This window comes from Salmo trutta, chromosome 4 (assembly GCF_901001165.1).
Source record: "Salmo trutta chromosome 4, fSalTru1.1, whole genome shotgun sequence".
NCBI lineage: Eukaryota > Metazoa > Chordata > Actinopteri > Salmoniformes > Salmonidae > Salmo > Salmo trutta.
The window spans coordinates 24,496,220-24,512,078 of NC_042960.1; the positions used below are offsets into that span (position 1 = coordinate 24,496,220).

The 15,859-nt window shown below is 41.7% G+C and overlaps 1 protein-coding gene across 2 annotated transcripts in view; it reads right to left on the reverse strand.

Moving 5' to 3' along the window:
• LOC115192112 (ATP-sensitive inward rectifier potassium channel 12) overlaps window positions 1–13,578 on the reverse strand; it is a 31,172-nt gene extending 17,594 nt beyond the window's left edge. Inside the window, exon 1 of one of the 2 annotated variants that reach the window (XM_029750262.1) lies at window positions 13,492–13,578. The gene's annotated coding sequence lies outside the window, so the exon portion shown is untranslated. Of the gene's footprint in view, window positions 1–12,571; window positions 13,069–13,491 lie in introns of those variants that run through there. The other variant, XM_029750261.1, reaches the window with a different exon arrangement.
• Between the last annotated feature and the right edge of the window lie 2,281 nt (window positions 13,579–15,859).

A 15,859-nucleotide genomic window follows, 5' to 3' on the forward strand; every position in this document is an offset into this window, starting at 1 on the left:
TTGTTGTCTAGAGACTGGATATAAGTAATATGCTCGGAAGTGGTGGGTGGTGTGCACGCCTTCGAAGTCTAACCAGGAGGCCTCTCCATCTACCTCTCCTGCGGCGACGTTGTTTTGGTTAGGCCTCTGGGATTAGATCCAATGTCCTGGGTGGAGGTCCGAACAAAGGATCCGCTTCGGGAAAGTCGTATTCCTGCTCGTAATGTTGACGTCGCTCTTATACAAAAAAAAATTCTTCCCGGTTGAATGTAATAACACTTAAGGTTTTCTGGGCTAACAATGTAAGAAATAATACATAAAAAAACAAAATACTGCATAGTTTCCTAAGGACTCAAAGCGAGGCGACCATCTCTGTCAGCACCAACTGCAATCTCATATCTACAGTGCCAACACATTATCAAGCATTTCACACATTGTCCAGATACTGACTGTTAGCACTCGGTGGTCTATAGCAGCTTCCCATCAGAATGGGCATGGCAGATGAACCTGTAGCCATATTACTTCAACAATATTTAACATGAGCTCGTCTCTTAGCTTTACAGGAATGTGGTTCTGAATATAGACTGCAACACCACCCCCGTTGGTATTTGTCTTTTCGGTAGATGTTATAACCATGTATTGTTACCACTGTATCAAAGGTATTAGCTAAGTGAGTTTCAGAGAGTCAGAATATGAATGTCATCTTTTACAAACAAGTTATTGACTTCATACACCTTGTTTCTCAGGCTGCATATGTTAATCATCTTTAACACTTTTCTGGGTTGCTTGATTGTTTTTAATGATTTACTGGAAAGCTTATCAGAAGGAGACTTCCTACTAGGTCACAACGTCTCAGTGCTAACAGTATAACTCTGGTTCATGATTACTGCATACTGTGGCAAAGAAGGGGGTCGAGTGATAAATGGCAGATATGTGAGGGCAGAACTAATAAACGGGCTCTGCCCGATCACTAAAATGGCCACCCCGATCAGAACTACAGATCACAAAATGGCCGACTGCCAAAACTACAATTCCCAGAAGCAAGGGGAACCCTCAGAAGGTGGAGCCGACCCACAGATAAAAGGTCAAGAAAAACCAGGAAGAGAGAGAGAGAGAGCGGGAAGGATCTATGAACCATAGAGAGAGAGAGACATTCTACATTGGCTGGATTTACCGTGTACGAGCTGGACTGTTTTGGACTTACCTGTTGGCGTTTAGACCCGGACCTACCGAGAACCAGATTTGTGTACCTAACCCTGCTATCCTTGACCTTACCTGCGGCCTGGGTGGACCAGGACAGAGAAACAAACATACAGGTACTGTCATGTTCGAAAGAACTTTAATTCTGGGCTGACTTTGGTGACAGTTTCTCACTTAATTTGTGACAAACGCTCCTAGCTTTGAAGAGGTTTGCCACAATACATTCAACATCAGTGAACGTCTCATTACACCTTTCTTTCGTGACAACATTCTTGTCAATGTAAATCTATTATATTATGGCTGGATAGAAGATGCCAAAATAAAACGCACCCCTTTCATCGCAGTAAAATAAATATAGAATAAATAAATGTTCAAAAACATCTTTCACATTTTGTTGCATTACAAAGTGGGACTGAAACGGATTTTGTACGTTTTCCCCCCCCATTGATCTACACAAAATACTACATAATGTCAAAGTGAAAATAAAATTCTACAAATGTTTACATATTAATACAAATTAAATGACAAAAATTGTCGTAGCATAAGTATTCACCCCCTTTGTTTAGGCAAGTCTAAATTAGTTCAGAAGTAAAATGTGGCTTAACAAATCACATAAATTATATGGACTCGCTCTAATATTAGGGGTTGACCTGATTTCAGTGACTACACCCTTCTCTGTTCCCCATACATACAGATATTGTAAGGTTCCTCAGTAAAGTATTACATTTCAAGCACAGATTCAGCAACCATGGAGCTTTTCGAAAACCTCATAAAGAGAAGTTTTTGGTAAATGGGTAACAAGAACAAATCAGACATTGCCTTCAGAAAGTATTCATACCCCACATTGTTGCCACCTGATTTTAAAATGGATTTAATAGATTTATTCTCACCCATTTACACACAATAACCCATAATGACAAAGTGAAACATGTATAGACATTTTTGCAAATGTATTTAAAATTAAATACAGAATTCTAATTTACATAAGTATTCACACCTCCGAGTCAATACATTAGAATCACACTTGGCAGCAATTACAGCTGTGAGTCTTTCTGGGTAAGTCTAAGAGCTTTGCACACCTGGATTGTACAATATTTGCACATTATTCTTAAAATAATTCTTCACGCTCTTTTTTTTTTTTAATCTTTCTTTTAACAGGGAAAACAGACTGAGACCTGGATCTCTTTTACGGCTGTGCCCTGTGTAAACATGTTGACATATACAGTTTTAGGCATACAGAGAAGAACATTTCAAACATACAAAACAAAGACACAATTCAACAGAAACAAATCACAGATATCATATTGATCCTCCATAACATTTTTAAAATGGGCAAGGGACACCAGAGTGTCTAACTTAAGTTGGATCTGCAGTTTGTTCCATAAATAAGGCGCAAAGGAACTAAAGGCAGTCCTACCCAACTTTGTGGAGACCGCAGGAGTCTCTAATGTAATCCACATCTGTGATCTGGTTTTAAAATTTGTATATCTAGTGGAAATTAATGATGATATATATGGAGGTAGTTTTAAAAGAAGCGCTTTATAAATAAACAAGAGAGCATGTTGCTCTCGCCTCACAGATAGAGAGGCCCAACCCACATGTTGATAAAGGATACAGTGATGAGTTTTGTAACTATCACCAGTGATAAACCTGAGTGCACAATGGTAAATAGCATCCAGTGGTTTTAATGTGTTTGCCGATGCATGCATATAGATAATATCACCATAATCTAAAACGGACATAAAAGTAGCCTGCACAATTTGTTTTCTATTTACAAAGGACAGACAAGCCCTGTTTCTATAAAGGAACCCTATCTTGAATTTGAGCTTTTTTCCCAATTCAGTAACATGTTTTTTAAAAGAAAGCCTATCATCTAACCATACCCCTAAATATTTGTATGCAGAGACCTGTTTGATTTGAGTACCATCCAAGCTAGTGATTACAAAAGTGTTTAACTGAGAGTTTAGACCTAGAAAAAAACATGACATTTGTTTTCTTAGCGTTTAAAACAATTTTAAGCTGTAAAAGAGACCCCTGTAGTATCCTAAAATCAGACTCCAACTGCATTAAAGCTTGGTCCGCTGTTGGAGCAATAGAGTACGTCACTGTGTCATCTGCATATAAATGGAATTTACAATATCTGACATCATCACCAATGTTGTTTATATAAAGTGAGAACAATAGTGGGCCAATTATTGAACCCTGAGGGACCCCTTTAAGTAACTGTAAGGAGTCAGACTTGACCCCGTTGACCATGACGGCCTGAGTTCTATCTTTAAGATGGTTTTATGACTATCGGCAGGCATCCGTGCCCACTCCTATAGATGACAGCTTACTCAAAAGGATAGCATGGTCTACAGTGTCAAAAGCTTTTGACAAATCTACAAACAAAGCAGCACAGTGCTTTCTATCATCTAAGGCATTTGCAATATCATTTACAACAAGCATAGTGGCCGATGTGGTACTGTGTTTAGATCTAAAACCAGATTGATTGGTGCTAAGAATACTGTTAGCAGAAAGAAAAGACTAACTGTTTGTTGACTATAGATTCTAGGATCTTTGCCAGACAAGGGAGCCTAGAGATGGGTCGATAGTTATCCAAATCACTACCGTCACCTCCCTTATGTAATGGCAGAACAAAAGCTGCTTTCCACACCTTAGGGATAATTCCTGTGCTTAATGTTAGATTAAAAATGTGTGTCACTGAACCAGCAATGATAGGTGCAGCACACTTAAGAACGGGTCTAAATTGTCAGCGCCTAAGGATTTCTTAGTATCAATGGCACACAGGGCAGCTAGAACCTCTGCTTCGGTTATTTTCTGGAGACTAAAAACAGGGTTACCATTTTTCAGAGTAACGGTTGAAAAGCAAGACGAAAAATCAACTAACTGGCCAGTGCCACAATGGCCACTTTTCCTTTCAAATAAAAAACCAGCAGAGATGAAATGCTTATTAAAAGCATCACAAATATAATTTTTTTCACTTAGGATACAGGAATCTGAGGTAATTTGCTTAGGAAGAGAAACAGCAGAATTCCCCCGTTTCAGTGAATTAACGGTTTTCCAGAATTTTGCAGGATCTGTCATAGCATTAAGGAAGTAATTTGATTTTGCCTTTTTGACAGCTGCAGTACATTTATTTCTCAATTGCCTAAAAAACAGCCAATCAGCTGGAGTACCTGTTTTCCTCGCCAAGGCCCAGGCCCGATTCTTTTGCAGGAAAAGACCTGACAATTCAGGAGAGAACCAAGAACTGGTTCGGTTTCTTACTCTGTGATTCTTAAGCGGGGCATGTTTATCAGACATAGAGGTAACAATAGAAGAGAAAAAAGCAAGGGCTAAAACCGGGTCCAGAAAGCAGCAAGTGGATAAAAACTCAGAGTGATATAAGTCAAGGGTAAAAGCTTGCTGTGAGAAATGTTTATAATTTCTCTTAGAGATTATACAGGGATCAGAGTGTTTCAGCCTGGTATCTCTAATACAAGCAATAGGGCAGTGGTCACTGATATCATTTGCAAAAACCCCACTGTGTATTTATGGGGGGTATTTGTTAGAATAATGTCTAGTAGAGTAGATTTTACTGGGTTCTTAAAGTTGGGACGGGTTGGTTTAGTTATCAGCTGAGTTAGATTTAGCTCAGTACAAATGTCTTTTAATTTATCGGATCCTGGTGAAAGCCAATCCAGGTTAAAATCTCCCAAAATCAGTAATTCAGAGTTTGCATAATTAGACAGTATATCAGATAATTTGCATAGAGTACAAGGAGGAGCTGAGGGGGGGCGATATACCCCTCCTAGAGTTAAACAAGCATTATTACCAAGTACCAAATTTAAAACTAGACATTCATATTGCTTTGGGACAGAGGTTGATATGGACACAGAAACATTTAGGCAGCATTTTACGTAAATCGCGATACCACCACCTCTACCAACTCTGTCAGCTCTATAAATATTGTACCCAATCAACTGAACATCTGAATCAGGCACAGAATCACACAGCCACGATTCAGATACAACCAATACGTCAACATTTGATTGTGAGACCAAAATTTCAATAAAGTCCAACTTTTGTATCAGGCTTCTAGCATTCAAATGAATTATTCCAATGCCATTGCTACAGGAATTCATATCAGATGGAGTATCCAAGGTAGCACCTGAAGCTGCACTGGATGAGCAATAAACCATTTGAGCTATTGACAGAGCTCAATTTTATGGGGACAAGATTACTACTAACAATACCTCTCTGCATGTGAGTAGTATTCGCAATACGGTGATTGGACAATAATCTAGGAATTGCAGAAAGGTTGTTAACTGTAGTTTGTTCCATATTTGTAATTGAGGGACTAATTAATGAGACTGGGAGAGGAGCATTGAACGTAGTCTGATAGGGGAGCGTACAATCCCAAAAGTCAACCCCCGAAAATACACAACGTCAGGTATCAAAGGCTCTACATGAGGCAAGGGTAAGAGACATGTTGGTGGAGAGGATGCTGGAGCCATACCTGTTAAGATGTAAATTGTCCCGAAGAAATAGACCTGGTCGGTCTGTAAAAGCTGCAAAGTTATCCACAAATGGAATTCCCATCGTGCAGCAGTATCCCTTAAGCCAGGTGTGTAATTGGTGTATACGACTAAAAACCATATCCGTGTAGCGTGGGGATGGTAATGGACCGGAAACAACGCACTGCTTCCCAGATTCCAGCAGCGTATTTATCAATGTTTTAAAATCGTCTCTCAATTTCTCTGACTGCTGGAGTTTAATGTCATTAGACCCAACATGGACAATGACAGTTGAAGCGGCGGAGTGCTTGCTAATAAGTAGTGGTAGCATGGAATTTAGGTCAAGGATCCTAGCGCCAGGGTAGCAGAAGGTCTCAGCTTTCCGGATGGAAACGTTTCGGACCATGGATGAACCCACCACGAGAACGGAAGGACTACAGATGGGTTTACTGGGTAAATGACAGGGCCTCTCCCGGGTGATCTGCCTCCTAGCAGGTTGAGGGGGGCTAGCAGCTGAGTCTGACGACCTAGCGGCGGGCAAGGAGCGCAGATGAGTATGCTTGGGCACTTCCACCTGAGAGTGAGACGGCAGCAGTAGAGATGTAGCGGAGGGACCCTGTACAGTATGATTGGAATGCACTTCCAGGTCTTCCAGGACCTCGAATCTTCTCCCCAAATGTTGCATCTCCGAAACATTTGATGGATTCCGTTTCCTGGAGTGCTTTACTCCCCGGACAGCAATCCAGGCATCCTGAGGCGGAGCAGAAGGGGTGGAACAGACCAGGCCCTTCGGTTTAGCTCCTAGCCTGGGCCATGGCTCGTTTAAGGGAACCGAATGGAGTTTCTCCTTTACAGGCTCCCCAAAAGTTGAGGTGCCGAGACAGGGGCAGGTGACGTTGTCGATTGGAGGTGGTTTGTGCAACCATGGAGTCCAGGAGTTCTTCGTCCTCCTTGATCTGGCGCAAGACAGATACTCTCTGGCTCAGATACTGGCAGGTGGTACATCCAGGGGTGAGCGAAGCCATGAGAGACAGGTGGTTGTCACGGTTGTCGTCGGTGAAGGAGGACCAATACGCAGCAGGTACGTGTATGCTCATCTTGATTTTTAATTACTCTCAAAAATGAACATACAAAAATAACAAAGAAACGAACAACTATAAACAGTCTGGCTAGCATAGGCTCAACACAGAACAATCACCCACAAATAACAACCACAAACACACCCTAATATATGGGACTCTCAATCAAAGGCAGATAGACAACACCTGCCTTCAACTGAGAGTCCCAACCCCAATCAACACAACATAGAAACACACTCACCAGACTAGACATAGAAATACATAAACATAGACTATAAACCAAAACCCCGGAAATACTAAATCAAACACCCTTTAACCAAACACACCTCCCTGAACCACATAAAACCCATACCCTCTGTCACGTCCTGACCAAACTACAATACTAATTAACCCTTATACTGGCCAGGACGTGACAGTGGTTTTGGGCCCGGAGGCTAGCAGTTAGTTTTTAGCCTAAAGCCAGCTTTAAAATAAATCCTCAAATAACATTATAAAAATGGAAGTGTAGCAAAATAAAAAGGCTAGAGCTGCCGCTTTCAATTGTTCTCTGCTTCCAATTCTTAGAATAGCCTAATTGACTTTCCAGGGAAAAATTAAAAATATACGGTAATGAAAAAGTAAAAACCGTGAGGTAGTCAGGTAGCAAAGTAAGATCGGCAACAAAACGCACAGCAGCACGTAAGCAAGTCTGCAAGTTGTGACCGGAAACAGGAAACGCTCTATGAAGTTCATTGTTGATCATTGCTAGACAGACATCTTCAAGTCTTGCCATAGATTCTCAAGCTGATTGAAGTCAAAACTGTAACTAAGCAACTCAGGATCATTCAATGTCATCTAAGCAACTCCAGTTTATATTTCACCTTGGTTTTAGGTTATTGTCCTATTGAAAGGTGAATTTGTCTCCCGGTGTCTGTTGACTGAGCCAGGTTTTCCTCTAGGATTTTGCCTGTGTTTAGCTCTATTGCATTTATTTTTATCTTAGTCCCCTAGTCCTTGCCGATGACAAACATACCCATAACATGATGCAGTCACCACAGTGTTTGGAAATACATTCAGAAAGTATTCAGACCGTGACTTTTTCCATATTTTGTTACAGCACTATTCTAAAATTGATTAAATTGATGAGGGGGGAAAATAATCTACACACAAAACCCCATAATGACAAAGCTAAAACAGGTTTAGACATTTTTGCTAATTTATAAAAAAATAATAAAAAAACACACCACATTTACAAAATTATTCAGATCCTTTACTCAGTACTTTGCTTAAGCTGTTTTGGCAGCAATTACAGCCTCAATATTTCTTGGGTATGACGCTACAAGCTTGGCACACATGTATTTGGGGAGGGGTCTGTATTAGGCACTATATGTACAATCATAGGATATATTCAATTGTAAACATTGAGGTCCTTGAAAATTACAAGTGCTTGAAAAGTCCTTGAATTTGACTTGCCAATGTCTGTATGAACCCTGCTTAAAGGATGTATAGTCCTAGGCCTATGTTGTTGTCTAGGTGGAGTTATGGGTTATTTATTTAAATTATTTCCAAAAGTTTACTAAGAGTTGTTAGCAGGCTGATTACTGGCTCAAACCAAAGGGTGCTTTGCTATTCTTGGGTACCGGAATTACTTTTGCTTCCCTCCAGGCCTGAGGGCACACACTTTCCTGTAGGCTTAGATTGAAGAGATGGAAAATTGGAGTGGCAATATAGTCCTCTATCATCCTCAGTAATTTTCCTTTCAAGTTGTCAGACCCAGATGGCTTGTCGTTGTTGATAGACAATTTTTCACACTTACAATGCTTGTCTTTCATAATTTGGTCAGTTATGAATGGATATGCAGGTTCAGAGTTTGTTGGAATGTCATGCCTAAGTTTGCTAATCCTGTCAATTAAAAAAATCACTAAAGTAGTTGGCAATATCAGTGGGTTTTGTGATGAATGAACCATCTGATTCAATGAAGGATGGAGCTGAGTTTGCCTTTTTATCCAAAATTTAATTTAAGGTGCCTCCAAAGCTTTTTACTATCATTCATCTTTGTTTCATAGTACAGTTTATTTTTTTTAGTCACAATTTCTCAAATGACAGTATGTTTGACGATTAGCTGTCCAGCCAGACTAAGTTGCCATTCCTTTTGCATCGTCCCTTTTTCAAGGCTGTCTTTCAAAGATATTTGGATTTTTACGAATTAACAGCACAGATCTTCATTGTAAAGGGTTTAAACACTGTTTCCCATGCTTGTTCAATGAACCATAAACAATTAATGAACATGCACATGTGGAACGGTGGTTAAGACACTAACAGCTTACAGACGGTAGGCAATTAAGATCACAGTTCTGAAAACTTAGGACACTAAAGAGGCCTTTCTACTGACTCTGAAAAACACCAAAAGAAAGATGCCCAGGGTCCCTGCTCATCTGCGTGAACGTGCCTTAGGCATGCTACAAGGAGGCACGAGGTCTGCAGATGTGGCCAGGGCAATAAATTACAATGTCTGTACTGTGAGACGCCTAAGACGGAGCTAAAGGGAGACAGGACAGACAGCTGATCGTCCTCGCAGTGGCAGACCATGTATAACAACACCTGCACAGGATCGGTACAGCCGAACATCACACCTGCGGGACAGGTACAGGATGGCAACAACAACTGCCCGAGTTACACCAGGAACGCACAGTCCCTCCATCAATGCTCAGATTGTCCGCAATAGGCTGAGAGGTTGGACTGAGGGCTTGTAGGAATGTTGTAAGGCAGGTCCTCACCAGACATCACCGGCAACAACGTCCCCTATGGGCACAAACCCACCGTCGCTGGACCAGACAGGACCTTCACAGACGAGTCTCGGTTATGTCTCACCGGGGTGATGGTCGGATTCGCGTTTATCGTTGAAGAAATGAGCGTTACACCGAGGCATGTACTCTGGAGTGGGATTGATTTGGAGGTGGAAGGTCCGTCATGGTCTGGGGCGGTGTGTCACAGCATCATCGGACTGAGCTTGTTGTCATTGCAGGCAATCGCAACGCTGTGCGTTACAGGGAAGACATCCTCCTCCCTCATGTGGTACCCTTCCTGCAGGCTCATCCTGACATGACCCTCCAGCATGACAATGCCAAAAGCTATACTGCTCGTTCTGTGCGTGATTTCCTGCAAGAAAAGAATGTCAGTGTTCTGCCATGGCCAGCAAAGAGCCCGGATCTCAATCCCATTGAGCATGTCTGGGACCTGTTGGATCGGTGGGTGAGGGCTAGGCCCATTCCCCCCAGAAATGTCCTGGAACTTGCAGGTGCCTTGGTGGAAGAGTGGGGTAATATCTCACAGCAAGAACTGGCAAATCTGGTGCAGTCCATGAGGAGGAGATGCACTGCAGTACTTAATGAGCTGGTGGCCACACCAGATACTGACTTACTTTTGATATTGACCCCCCCCTTTGTTCAGGGACACATTTTTCCATTTTTCCACATGTCTGTGGAACTTGTTCAGTTTATGTCTCAGTTGTTGAATCTTATGTTCATACAAATATTTACACATGTTAAGTTCGCTGAAAATAAACGCAGTTGACAGTGAGAGGACGTTTCTTTTTTGCTGCGTTTATAAGCCTGGGATATCAACCATTCAAAGTTGGCCTTAGTGGGAGTGACCATAGACTTCTATGGGAGTGACCTTACGGAGTAAAGTATTTGTCATCGTCACTACTTAACAGTCCAAAAGTCTTAATTATTGCTAAACCCTGCCCATTTCTACAGTTTCTCTTCTTAAACTTATTTTAAACCTAACTAATGAAGGCCAAGTTTGATGTGTTGGTCCACCAGACCATTCGCGCATTTGGGCAGAAGTGTCTGGGAAGAAGATTAGGTGTAATGTGACTAACATGACACCATTTTTATAAGCTGAATCCCATTAAAAGTGGGACTGAATAGGGTCCAAATATTGTACAATCCAAGTGTGCCCATAGTTCATAGCATCATCGTCTAATTGATTGGGTTTTCCACCGCCGTGCACAGAAACCTGATTGGTTCGTTAAGAAGGTGCTCGGAGGCTTGTGACTGGCCGGCTGGTGTTGGAAACTGGCAGGTTTGGGGCAGAAACTGTGAAACGGGAGGGAGGGAGAAAGGCGGAAGGGGGTTTACATGTGTGTGCCGCTATTGCTGTGGACTAAGAGGGAAAGAGAGCACAGCACAGGTCTTGATAGGGTGTCAGATGGTGATGACAGACAGTAACGGACATACGCTAATTTAACTGTCCAAAAAAAAACACCTACAAATTCTATTGAATATGGTCAAATGTGAAGTGGCACACTCATTAAATGTTAATTGTATGAAATAGAAAGACATTTCACAATGATTTTAACTTCTGTGAAGGTCTCATATTTTGTAGCTGTATGTAATGAATTCCACTTACGTTTATGAGTATCTGAAAAACCTGTCAAGTAAATACTTGTCTATTCAAACTAGTAATCATTATGTACAATGTGTTATTGCAAATGCCACTGTAAATGAAAGACATTCAGAAAAAGCTCATGGGGTAAGTTTTGCCCTGAATCACATACACTCCAAATAAACCACCTTGTTGATCTCAGTCTATACAGTGATTCAGTAATCATACATTTTCACCAGATGATCAACTAAAACTAAAAAGTACAATAAATGACTAAAATGGAAGCATGGCTGTTTCTGTTGAGCCATTGATTTTAACTGAATCCCCATTCAGACCAGCTGACACCTAGGAATAGACACAATTATGAGTATGCGTGCACTATATGATTGGACCTCAAAACGTGTGTATTACAAGACATAATTGTGCATATAGTGCTGGTACAAGGGATTTTCAGGTACTTATTTCAACTTCTGACGTAATTGACAGCCATTTGCTTATTTCAGTGATCGAACGAAATAGTTGTTACGAGTGAGTAACAATATTTGGTAAAGAAATTCTGTAAATAAATCTTGTAAAATATCAGTAATAGCAAATGAGTAGGCTATTGTTCTGCTTTTAATAGTGGGGGGAAAAAACTGCATGATACATTAACTTTATTTTGATTATTCATCTTTCAAGGAGCTAAACAAAACAAGTATATACACTGTTATTTACTCAAAGTATTTGGATCAAACAGCTCCAAAACCATGATAACTATTCAATAATGTTGTTCCTGGGAGAAATTATTTTAAAATGTTATAAATGTTCAATATATTTTACTTGGCTCGATACAAAAAATATAAACATTTCTCCCAGGAAGAATATAATTTCTCCAGCTACTGATAATGATTGCCTTTGAAACATTAATTCCTAGTATAATTGTCTAGTCTAGAGTGTTTAGTGAGAGGAGAATGACTCTTTACTAATAGCCTAGATATCTGTACCTGTATGTGACTATGAATTCAAGCTTTGTCCTCCTCATTGGTCTCAGTGTGTTCCCATTAGACCCATGCAGGTTCAGAAGCTTTACAACAGCTTAAGCATTGGCATGTTGCCCCAGGTTCAATGCGTTATGTCCCAGATAAACAGCAGGTTGCTCAAATACAGTTGCTAGGATGCCCGCAGCAAACCATACCAGAGATATGAATATCCTTACTGTTCTCTTAGACTCATCTCTGACCCTTTACGGCCCTCAGAACAATATGCATGTTTATCATAACATGATTATAAACGTGTATGTCTGTACAACAACTTATTTTAACAGAGAATGTAGGCTACATCCAAAACGTCAGTTGTCAGATTTTCAGGGTAACTAATCGGCATCTAGACAGCTGTTGAAGAAATAGGTGGTGAATTAATTCCATTACAGGTGTCAATCAATGCCAGTCTGATCATCCAGCTGCTTACCTTGTGATGATCCCTATTTGTTCCAGTTAAAGTTCCCTTTCTCCAACTGCTCTGGTACAGAGGTTTTCCAGTCTCCCCTCTGCTCACTAAGGTTCTTTAGCCAAACTGTAGCATGTTCTCTGCTGGGTTCTGGCTAATTCTCTTCAGATCCTTTATGGGTAGAACCACTCCATCCGAGTGAGGCAGAACCGGAAAAACCCTCTGAGGTTCTTCATCTCGATCAGTCCTGGTCATCACTGGTCTCTTTCGCCGTTCAGAAAATGTCTACACATCACAATGAAGTGACAGGACAGGGACCGTATCGCTGCACAACAAAACACCTGTTCCACCAAGATGCACTCGATAAGTGCCCTGGGTTCTTTGTGTGCTCTCGTTTTCAGAAATAGGTATATGGGAAAATTGGGAAGGGAAGTAGCCCTTCGGAAAGGACCAGAACCCCCAATGGTAACCTCTCTAGGTATTAATTTTATGCAAAAAAAAAAGCTTGATATTCCAGTCGGAACAATCTTGGGGGGGGGGGGGGGGATCTCTCCCTCTCTGGAGGGGTCCACTCGTTTAAATCATCGTTTCCCCCAACCTTGTCCAATCCATACAATCACCCCCCCTCCTTTCTGTCTATCTCTGCTATCTGATCCAGTTCTGCTGCAGTTCTCTTGCTCACTCACTGTTGCTCACTGCCCCCTCTCTCTCCCTGTTTCTTTCTCTCCTTTTCCGTCTGTGTCACTGTAGTTGGCATTTGCAGACTATGCGCTCGTCCGCTCCCGAAGAACTGCGTTGGCACTGAGAGGCAGCCTGATGCTCAGTTTACACACAAACAACTGAACACACATTTGCAATGACCTTAACACCATACATAGACAATTATAATATTGCAGAGTCCAAAACATATAAGTTTATGCACAAAAAAAATAGTAAATTACCTGCACTACCTGTTGCTGTAGTCATACATGTGTTGGTTGATTTCTTGTTGCCAGTTTAAACTTACATAGATTGTGGATGTTTGTATGTGTGCGTGCGCATTTTTGGTTATGCCACCACCTTGAAAACTGTCTTGGGGTTAAGGTGGTGTGGTCTTGTTCTATTAATATCTTACAGTAATCAAACACGAGGGGTTGCGCTGTATGAGTGTGTGTGTGTGTGTGTGTGTGTGTGTGTGTGTGTGTGTGTGTCAGTGCTAGGAGAGCTGTTTCTGGTCGTAATCCCAGAGAGGCAACTGACTGGTAGTCTGGATTATATACCATGAGGAATAGATTTTTCCACTGACAGAATAGGTCCCTACAACACACAGAGAGAGACTAATAAATCATGCCTGATCTCACAGCGTAATTCATCATAATCTCTCGAGCATCACGGTGTGTGCGCAAGTGAGCACACGTGCTAGTGTGCGAGATAAGGGGCAAAGAGAGAAGGAGCGAGAGGGTATCTACGTAAGTATAGGACATGGAGTTGTGACACTATTGTGTGTGCAATCTTGCCTTGGAAAATATAATATGTCGTACCGGCTATTTCAAATGTTATTTTGCTCACTGCATGTGCTTTTTTGCATGGGGAAAACCAAGCCCAGTCATGTGTGTCCAATCCCCTACACCCGTCTCCTTGTCTGCTTCCTAGCTAGCCCATGTCCACCCCTAGCTATACCCTGTCAACCCTTCTACCCCCTGTCCACCCCCATACCAACCCCCCTCCCCCTCGTCTGCCTCCCTATCCCCTGTCCGGGCGATCCCTGTGGATGATCTGACCTTTCTGGCTCAGTGGGGAGTGTTTGGGAGGTGAGGCCATATCCCAAATAAAAATGTACCCACAATTGTTACACAACTTCCCCCCCCCCCCCCCTTTCGTAAGAGTGAAAGGGAATGCTGGAGAGCACAACACCAGCTAGAATACAGTAAGGTTTCACATCCAGTATTGGCCCTGAAAAAGTTACATTTTCAAAATGCCTCAATGTGGTAAGGAGAGCATATGGCGGTAAGCAGCATTGCAATTACAATTCTTGTGTCAAATAACATTATGATAAAGTCAAGTGAATTGTAATATTGAAATTTCAAGAATTGGCAAGGCTTTTACATTAACAACTTCACTGGAGAATGTTGAGCATTTATGAAATGTGCATCATGGATGATAAACCATCAAGCATGTTTTGAGATTTGATAGGAGCAAGACAGATGTTTTACCAAAATTGGAAATACGGTTTTAGTGGGTGCACAGATTTGTCTTAGTCGTTAACACGCACAGAAAACCCACCTGTGCTCCCCCTCCCCTCACTGTGCAGGGTTAGACTAGTGAAAGTGATTTAGTGGTTACACAGAGAGCATATGCCACACAGCAAAGCATGGTCCTCCTGCGTCATTCATCACTCAGTTGTGCCTAGGTCATTCTCAGATTGTTGCTATGACAAGGTACACCTATGCTGCTGGGGAAAGTAGGACAAAGGATGCTTCCCAAATGACACCCACTTTCATATTTAGTGCACTATTTTGACCAGGACCCATAAGGTCAAATACATTTTACTTGTCACATGCTACGTAAACAACAGGTGTAGACTGAAAGTGAAATGCTTAATTATGGGCTATTCCCAACAATGCAGAGAGAAAAATCTAAAATTATAGAAAGATAACAAGGAATAAATACACAATGAGTAACGTTAACTTAAAATGAAATTGTATTTGTCAGAGGCGCCGAATACCTTACAGTGAAATGCTTACAAGCCCTTAAAAAAAATCTTAACTGCATTGTTGGTTAAGTAAAAATAGAACAATTAAGGAGAAACAACGAAATAACAGTAGCGAGGCTATATACAGGGGGTACCGGTACAAGAGTCAATGTGCGGGGGGCTCCGGTTAGTCGAGGTAATATGTACATGTAGGTAGAGGTAAAGTGACTATGCATGGATAATACACAGAGTAGCAGCAGAGTAAAAATGAGGGGTGGGGACAATCCAAGTAGTGCTTGTAGCCATTTGATTAACTGTTCAAGAGTCTTATGGCTTGCCGTGCGGTAGCAGAGAGAACAGTCTTGACTACGGTGGCTGGAGTCCTTGGCAATTTTTTGGGCCTTCCTCTGACACCGCCTGGTATAGAAGTCCTGGATGACAGGAAGCTTGGCCACAGTGATGTACTGGGCTGAACGCACTACCCTCTGTAGTGCCGTGCAGTTGCCATACCAGGTGGTGATGCAACCAGTCAGGATGCTCTCGATGGTGCAGCTGTAGAACTTTGAGGATCTGAGGACCCATGCCAAATCTTTAGGCTCCTGAGGGGGAATAGGCATTGCCGTACTCAGTTCATGACG